General features: G+C 30.9%; 1 non-coding gene across 1 annotated transcript; it reads right to left on the reverse strand.

The window, feature by feature from the left end:
- Positions 1 to 5,555: 5,555 nt before the first annotated feature.
- Positions 5,556 to 5,628, reverse strand: TRNAA-AGC (transfer RNA alanine (anticodon AGC)). The gene has a single exon. It is a non-coding gene; the product is annotated as a tRNA-Ala (tRNA).
- Positions 5,629 to 10,325: the final 4,697 nt, after the last annotated feature.

The raw sequence follows: 10,325 nt of genomic DNA on the forward strand, positions 1-10,325 counted from the left end.
CATTGTGAAGTTCCTTGACATTCAAGGCATCACGAGAAGCAGCACAAGCCTTGGCTACAGCCATAAACACAGGTATGTCGAGTTTGATCCCACGTTCCCGCAACGAAGTACAGATGTTAATGGCCTCATTTAGAAGACCATGAGTGGTTAAAGCTGAAATAAGAGTTGAAGAAGTAGTGGGGTCTGGTTGAGGAATATTATCAAACAGTTGGCGGGCACGCTTGAAATTTCGCACGTCCAAAGCTTCCTTGAGGAGTTTAAGACTAAGGTGAGAAGGGAGGTTGGTAGAGAGAGATGGAGACACCATTGCTTCACTGGAATGATGAAGATAGCTGATTCAAGGTGTATCTTTGAAGGGAAATACATTTTCAAAAACTTGTGTTGTTTGAATGAAAAATGCTGTGTTTTGCGAATCATCTATCGTGCAAAACCCACTAAATACCATGGTGGATCGATATAGGCATTTGTGAGTGTTGTTTGATTTTCTTCGATTTGAGTTATGTCTAAATGACAGATTTGGAATTTGTTCAAAGGGTTCTGGGTTTTTAGTTGTATTTCATGAAGAAGAGAAGAAGATTAAAGTTCTTCTGATTTATTGGCAATGAGAGAGAGATGAGGAATTCTTTCATGGTCACAAGACCAAAATCAATAATATTTTAGAATTGTTGTTCCCACAATTGATAAGGATATGGCACACAATTTCTAATTCTTCGGCAGTTAACTGCCGAGGAATTAGAAATTCGGTTCAGTTAACTGCCGAGGAAAACTTCGGTAGTTAATTGTCGAGGATCTTCTGCTACAAATCTAGAAGCTCTCTCATCCATTATTCATCTCATCTTCTTCAAATTTCTCTCACAAATCTCTCTACAAAACACAATCAAATCCAACCAAATTTATTCAACAAAATCACAAATAAGTAATTATAATGATATTAACTTACATTTTAGTTGTTATAAATGTTTTTATTTTTTAGTTTTTGAGTAAATTTATTATTTTTTAGTTTTTGACTAGATTTATATGTTATAATTAATTTTTAGGGTGGATGTTAGTTGATTAATGTTGTTAAAATATTTGCATGATGTTTATGTTATAATTTAAAATTTTAGGGTTTTTTTTTTTTTTTATTTTAGTTTTTAATTAGATTTACATGTTATAAATCATTTTTAGATTAGATGTTAGTTGATTAATGTTATATTATATGATTAAACATAAGTTGAATGATTTATGTTATATTATATGATTAATTTTTTTATTTTAGTAAGAGTATATGATTTATAATTTTAGGGTTATTTTTATGAATTTTAGAGTCTATGTATAATGTGCACATCAAGTGTTTGATGAAATGTTTGAAAGAGTTTTTCATTGATTGTTTTTAATTTCTTATTGTGTAGATTTGAAACAATGGTCGGGTGGATCGACGTTCATGCGCAATTCAACGGCGGAGAACCTCAGAGGTTGAAGGTTCGGTGCATTGGTGTAACGTTAAGAGGTCTCAAGGATCAACTTACTGAATTCAACCAAGGAGTCAACCCCAGAGACACAAGGAGGTGGAACACCTTCGGTATAAACGTCCAACGCTCAACGAGGGGAGAGTTTCATTCACTTGGGTGGAATTAACAAACGACGAAAACGTGACGAGCATGTTTTGGGAGCACAGCATGTTCCACCGCAAAAAAAAAAAAAAAAAAAAAACAATTCAACCGCAAAACAACAATGTAATAAAATTAAAAAAACTTACTTGTTTTTGTTATTGAAATTGGCTTGGAATGGCTTGAAATAGCTCAAAATCGCACCTTGGAGATCAAAAAATGTAACAATGGAGTTTAGGAAACTCCTATGTCTGTTTTGTTCTTATAACATTTTTCTCGGCAGTTAACTCCCGATGTTTTCCTCAGCAGTTAACTGCAGCCGGATTTTTAATTTCTCGGCAGTTACCTGCCGAGGGGGCAAAAAAGTAAATTACTAGTGTGGCACAGCCTTATCAAATGTGGGAACATCAATTCTCATAATGTTTTGATACACAGATAAAAAGATTTTTCCTCAAAATATTAAATTATATTTTTTTTTATCAATTTTCTCATTATTATTAAACTAAGGAAATAAAAAATTGTAAGATAATAAATTTGCATTGTATTCAACAATATTTTAACCATTATCCTAAGCCATTTATTTTTCACTACTCCATGTAGGGCCCACAACATTGATGTAATTGAATGGTATTCATGATCACTACACACTCTCCATTGGAAATTTCACCGGAGGGGATCTGCACCTAGGAGTGGGAATGAGCCGGACCGAGCCGGGCTTTGCTTAAATAGGCTAGGTCTAGTTGAAAGTTAAGGCCTAAGCCTTGAGCTTTTACTTGTCAAAGACTTTATTTTAAGTCTGGCCTGACCTTTTTAAAAGCCTGACCTGGACTATTAGCCTGTCTAAAAGTTTAGTTTGTGTTACGAATTTCAAAGAGAGTATGTTCATAAAAAAAAAAATCCCTTTCAATTTATGCAACATACTTAATATAGAGACAAATTAAACTAATAAATCACAATTGTAAAATTTATAGATGGATATAAACTAATTAAATAACCACGAGTCTTAAATGATATCTTAACAAGCTTCCAAACATTATGAAACTGAAAACAAAATCAACAATTCAACAAATAAAAATGCATAAAATTTTGAATGTGATAACAAAATCAGCGACCAACAAAAATGCATCAACTCTTCAAGGTGATCTACTCATGTGCTTCTTTTTAGCAACCAACAAAAATGCATCAAATCTTCAAGGTGATCTCCTAATGTGCATCCTCCACCTTCAAAAATAAAGTTATTTATTATTAAACTGCATACTTTAAATATGATGTAAATCTTCAAGTTGATTAGCTTCCGTAGCCCCTGTGAGCTTTTTTTAGCATGCAAATATCAGAATGCCTTATCAAGTGACTGTATGATCTCAACTCTTATGAATTCCTCTAGTTATTTATTATAATAGATTGAACAAAGTTGACAGGATTTTACTTCAATTCATAGGCTTTTTTATAAGCCTAAGTTCGGCCTATTTAAATTAATAGGCTTTTTAAAAAGCTCAAGTTTGACTTATTTATTAATCGAGCTAGGTCGAGCCGGGCTTTTAGTAGGCCGAGCCATAGGCCCCTGACGGGCGGTCTGGCCTATTCCCACCCCTATCAGCACCCATTATCCTATGCAGTTTTTCTATTTTCACTCTCTTAACCAATGCCTTAAGACTTTCATCGAATCTCTTATAGAGTTCTCTCTAAAATCTCCATGTAACCTCATTGTAATTTCACCGGAGAACTACCTCTTTCATTAACTAGAATAGTCTTGCCGTATTAGAAAACTTGTTGTACACATTACGTTGATTGAATATACATTGAATCAATATACACTATATTACCTTTTTTTTTTTAGCAACAGCAACCGCAAGATATTTGAATCCAATTTGGAAAATGCTTCTGCGTCTTTCTTTAGCAAGAAATGATTACTGTAACAAAAAAAGAAGAAGCAATTTTCACAAATAATATAGTGTTTTAGACCTCTTCTACTTCTGTCAATATAAAAACCTCTCCTTCTGTTCTAATATTTGAAAGAAGAAAAAAATAAAAAAGGAATTAAAAAAGTTGGAGTAAATTAACTTGAACAAATTTAACTCATCAAACAAAACACTAAAGGGAAATTTTAGATTCAGATGAATTTCAAGTTACAAAGCCATGGATTTGAGAATTGAAATAAAATTAAGAGAATCAAAAGTAAATTACACGGTGGAATTGGAAGATTAAGGGGAAGTAGAGGTAGACTCATAAACAGGAGAATAATGGTTTTCGAAGGAAGCACATTGCAGCAGCTTATGATCATCATGCTCAAGGATAAGACGTGGCTTGAGATTCAACTATGAAGAAACAAATTAAAATTGAAAAGTGATTTTGTAACCATCTATGCAATTAAATTGATACTAAACACTTGAGAAAGTTATAACTCTCAAGTATCAATCTAATATCAGTAATTATGAGCATGCCTTGTGATGATGTAAATTTTTATTTTTTTAAAAGAAAAGCTGTTTATCAATTGCTATTTAGATTGACAATGATTATCAAAGAACAAAGCAAAGGACTATCGTGGACTACACCTGCAGTGAGAAGACAGATGGATCTGGATTATTTGCTCGAAAAAAAGTGTTTACATGCGGTAAACATTCTCGATCATTAATATGGGTTCGGACGACTTAAATTACACAATAATAAAATTAGCTTTAAATGATCTCGAACATTTATTTGAGATGGGTGATATTAAAAACTATGTGATGCGGCAAGGGCAGCAAATCCAAATACAATTATATATGCAACATCATGTCTATAATCTTGATCTCCATCCTCTTCCAATCATAAACTTCTATTGAGAGTTTAAGTTTTGAGAGATTTTATGGAAATTAAAGAAGTTCAACATATCACTTATAAAAGGTCCATGACTACAACTAGACCATGAAATCGAAGTTAATGATTGCAACCACAATTTAAAACCTTTATCTATAAATTCACTAGAAATTAAGTGGGTCTTGTTTCTTTCTATGGAAACTGAAATTGAATGGTATCATCTAAAAAAAAAATACATTTAATTAACAACACTAATTTCTGGTAAGATTTGGAGAAATAAATATATAGGTTGGTCCCATGCTATGAGTGGACAAAAAATTTAATGTTGCAATGGATGTTACGTGAACAATTGTTTACATAATGAAAAGGAGATAAAATAGATGAAGTGTTTGCGCTTCTGATTCTTAAAGTCCAATAACGTTAGCCAAGAATACTCAATTTAGATACATTTTTCAGATGATATTCATGTTTGGGCGGTTGTAAATATTTATTGTTTGCTAAATGTGAGTCTCGTAACATTTAAGGGAAATATGATTACACAGCTAGCTATTATACTTAGATAAGTTTGTCAAGAATTAGTTTATGAATGATATAAGTATTAGAAGCAATGTTTTAAAAAATAGAGCGGATACTATACGGCGAACCAAACAAACCTGTTAAACCGTAATTCAAACCATTCAACCCTAATTTGATGTGATTCACCCTGACAAGTTCACGATTCAACGGATCAAACCAACTATGATATCAAATTTTCCAATGACGGTTTATTACTTGACCCATTTTCACATTACATTCTACTCCCATCAACACATCTCACCTAAAAGCTAAAATGAGAATAAAGCTTTGTCTTAAACATATATATAGATAGACACTTGTTCAAGAAATCAAAAATGGAAGGAAGACCAATGTTGCAATTCTTGAGCCTAAAAACAATTAAAACGTTTAATGATATGTGGCCTATGCTACTAGTCGTAGAATCTTTAGGCCAAAAAATAAGCAAGTCAAATTTGATTCATTAATTCATGAAAATATAATTGACATGTGTGTAAGGCCTTTGGTGTATTATTAATTACCGTGACATAGACAACTCAACCCGTTTTGTGTAAAACTGGAAAAAATTCACTCACGTAACTGATGCAAGTAAAAAAAGGTTGAAAAATAGAACAAAAATGGAGATGCGGGGTATCGATCCCCGTACCTCTCGCATGCTAAGCGAGCGCTCTACCATCTGAGCTACATCCCCATGTTGAAAGTATTCTACAACAATTATATTTATATTTACTTACGATGATACAAAGATTTCATCTAACAAAATGTGATGTTTTTTTGGTTGTGGGTGAATTAATGTGATGTGTATGTTCGTATAAAATGTCATTAAAATTAAATGACTCGTTATAATCGTTAATTAGAATAACAGTTCATGGTTAATTTTAGATTTTTGGGTGAAAATTATCAAATGAGTACTTTTTAAAGGACAAAACTTAAATGTATTTTTCTAGGTGTTTTTTATGTGGTTCTTCAAATAAAATACTCATAACTACCATATGAAAATACATTTAAAAAAATGCACATAATTTTTTTTTTTAAATATGAAAAAAAGTTTAAATAAATTTGATGTTGGAGTTTCACTATGGCCAAAATAAAGTTCAAAAACTAAGAGAGTGATGTTATAAACTATCCAACAAAAAGAGATCTTCACACTCATGTGTAATTTAAATTCAAATGCTTGTGGGATTTAGTTGAATTTTTTTATCATACATTGGCTCATAGGAGATGTGAAGATATTAGTTTTAATTAGTAATTAGCAATTTGTAATACATTAAGAGAGAGTGAACGGTTAAACTAAAAAATTAGAATGCCTTTTTCTTTTTCTTTCTAAAAGTCTTCTTTTTACAAGATTTTTTTTCTTTCTAAAAGTTAAAATTGAGAAATATCATACATAGGCCAATCATTAAATGGCAGAATGGAATGAAAGTAAAAAAACAATTATAAACATAGAATTTCATAATCATAATAGTGGTATACTGTATTAATATTATCCTGCAGGTTTTCTAGACCATTTTCTAAACTAAGCAGGCTAAAACATTGACCGAGGATAATTTGTTCCAACTTTTATTTATTTTAATTGTAATACTAAGGTACTAGATTTCAGAATATTTGTTCATTCAAGACATGACACGTGGAGAAACCACTACTGTGCACATGTTTGATTTTGAAGGTCTAAATATAAACAAATAATAATTGTGCTTGACCATATACTGTATTGAATTATTCTACTCATTTTGTCTCATACTACATTGGATTCGTTAAACTATAAGGGTGCAATTTGGAAGTGCATACAGGCCACATCAAACAAATAATGCTCCATGCCTCTCCATCATTCACAAACCAACAAATTGAAAAGAACTATCTTTAATCATGTAAGCACTTATTTGTTTTTAATAACTTTGTTTAATACACCCAAATGATGATTACAATGTCATCAATTTTGTGTAATTTGTAAAGTAGCAGCTCATTAGGTCCACTTATCAGATGAGGCCACTAAAGTTTCAATGCATGTACGTTTTAAATTTAAATTGATGGTTAGTTTGTCGAAATCAAGGTGTCAATGTGATTTTTTTTTTTCCGTCTAGAAGTCTGGTGGTTAGAATTCACAATTTTTAAGGTGAATAAGTGGGATTTCTCGGATTCGAACCCCGACCCATACATATAACAATGCATATCTCTGTCAACTGAGCTATGCTCACGAGTACGGAGTCAATGTGATTCTGATGAAAAAGAAATCTGTCAGGATTCATATATAAACAAAGACATTTCTTTTAAATTTATTGAATAAATGATGTATATGATATATATTACAAATCTGATACTGCTCGTAATAATCAAAATCATCTCTTCTTGTTTACCAAAAACTACCAATAAACAAAATCATATACATTAATTTTATTCAATAAATTTAAAAAAGTATAAGCAGAAGACTTTTGAAAAAGGGCTTTGTCACACCTAATTTGCTTGACAATCTTGCAAAAGTAATTACAGTCTGCTTCTTTCTAATTATATCCATAATTGTGGCAAAAATCAACCCCACCCATATTCACTTATTACAATTGAAATTAACATATCTATAGTTGAATGACCTCCAATAATACTACAGTAGTATGTCACTTGCCAATTAGCAAAGACTAATTAAATGGTGTATGATTGGTGTTAGTGCCTTGGAACTTTTGCCGACAGTCCATTGGTGCTTAAGGGCAAGATCCGAACTTCTAGAGCAAGATTATGACACAAGGAATTTTAACCTTTATTCCACTTTTAACATGGACAATGATGTCCACTACTAGTGGAATTAATTGATAATCTCTTCGTTAATGCACTCAACACATCAATGATCATTGAATTCATATTAGATGAATAATATTTTAATGTAAATTTTGATTTGTTTAAACCTATAAAAATATCAAAATTAAATTTTGGACCGTCTAATATCGATTAAGCGAACATCGCTACGTTGATTGTGGGAATGCACGAAACAAAACCTTTTTCTTATAGGTGGAAATTAGAGGACGATAAGTCAATTTTTTCATAAGCATTGTTGAGGAAGAAGCCTTAAAAAGAGGTCATATGATAAGGACAAGAAATGCAGCTGAGTACCAAGAAGTGAATGGAAACACTAACTAATTGATGTGTCATGGTATGGTATGATATTTGCTTTCGAGTTCGGGTATGCTCTATTTAGGTTAAGTTCTATTTACTCCATTTAGGGTATGGATGCAAGACATGTGGCAAAAAATATCTAACGATTGAGATTTTAAATTAAAAAACAAATATTTATTTAATAAAAATACATAATAATAACAAACAATTCATGTTCCCTTCTTCTCTCATATCGCAACAACCTTTTATTGTTTTTTAATTTAAAATCTCAACCGTTAGATATTTTCTTGCCACATGTCTTACATCCAAACCCTAAATGGAATAAATGGAGTTAAGCCTAAATGGAATATACCCGAACTCCTTGCTTTCAGTGTTCCTATTTATCTTGCAATCTTTTTTGGGAAATGAAGGGAAAATTCTTTACTCTCATCTTAAGCAACTGAAGAAAAAAAATAGTTCTTTATTATTAAGCAGGTTGGCAAAGTTTAGATTTGGATTATGGAAGAAGTATGTTGGATCCTGGAACAGGAGTTTGTGATGGGAATAATTGTAATTAATTAATTCCTATTTTAAAGCTAAACAGCAATTATTTTATCTTCTTTTGTTTGTGTCACAGATTCCTGCAGATTTGGAATGAAATTAATTTGGGGTCCAACTTGTTTTTCATTTTTCAAAGATAATGGTTGTTCACACAAAATCATACAGTACAAATGTAACTAGATTCATGCAAGTATTTAATTTAGTCATCGTCCTAATTAATCTTCTTCAAGAATTTTAATGCCGATTAACTTTTTAAGATCAAATTAAAACTCATGACCATTCTTTAAGTTAAATGAATATAGACGATCTATCAACATGTGTTTCTTGGATTTACGGATTTATATCAAGTTTTCATCATCTTTTAATAGCGACTAATCTCTAATGGAGTATATGTGAAGCACATAAGATTGATTATCGAAATCAAATCAGAACCACATGATTAAGAGTTTCAAATTTCCTACCGGTTAGATCAACTCATTATCATTTCAACACTTTATCTATATCATTGCTATCTTTCTAAAATCACAGCAAACAAAAAATTGAAATTACAAGGGACCACGGGGAAGTTTAGAAATTTAACGTCAAATACATTTTTATATTCGATTTAACTCATTCATACAAAATCAACTTAGAAAGCGATAATTGTCCTTATCTATCAACTTTTTTCCGTTCATATTTTTTCAAACTAGGATATATGATAGTGTAAAATAGGAAGTGTTACTCTTTATAATTTTTTTACACCGTATCTCTTTTTTAAAGAATTGATTTTTTCTCGATACATGATTAAATTTGTTTACACTCAGTATATTTTTATTGTACTATAGTCAAACACATTTAGATTGTTTGGTCTTGATCGAACACTCTAAATTTTAACAACAAAATTAAGATTTAAAAATAATTGAAATACAAACTTAAAATCTGAATTATCTAATCATAATCAAACGATCGAGATACGTTGATTAGGTTCGATCAAACTGCAATGAATCGAAATCTGCCCAAACACTTGTCACTTGATAGGTTGCCGAATGCTAAACTTTTATGTATATCTTCTTTCTTAAGGTAAAATATCATTATCATAAGTTTGTTTTCACTAATTCAACAATTCAATTTATAATTCACATAAATATACAATGTTTCTGAAATAAAAAAATCTTTTTATAATAAAGGGTTGCTATTTTTTGGGATGTACTAAATAATTAATGAATTGCATGGGAGAACGAATCTTACACGTGATGGTCAAGAGCTGAATTTAGAAGTTCAAAATGAAAGGCAGTAAAAATCTAAACTAAGTCCTCACTGACAAACAGTACCAAACAAACCACATTTAGATCTACAATAGTACAAATCTATTTCAACTCCACTTACCAACATAACTACAAGATAATGTTAATTAATCACAATATTTTTTTTAAAACTTATATCTAACCAAATAAATGATTAATTTAAGAGACCGATCTCACCATCCATTAACAAAGATTCAATTAAGAACATTCGATAATTATCAATTAAAATCAATTTTAACACAAAAAAAACAATAGTTAAGGGATACGAACCAAAAGGACAAGCAATTTTAGAAGGTCAAAAGAGTAAACTTCTTCAATTAAAATATTGACTGATTTAATATCAGAGGAATTCGAATCTAAGATCTAAAGAAAAACATTTCAAAGTCTCAAGTCTACGTCATCTAAATAATAATAATATTAATGATAGTTTTTGGAAAAATTTCATCTATTTTCTACTTTTTAA

This window comes from Medicago truncatula, chromosome 2 (genome assembly GCF_003473485.1).
Source record: "Medicago truncatula cultivar Jemalong A17 chromosome 2, MtrunA17r5.0-ANR, whole genome shotgun sequence".
NCBI classification, from domain to species: Eukaryota; Viridiplantae; Streptophyta; class Magnoliopsida; order Fabales; family Fabaceae; genus Medicago; species Medicago truncatula.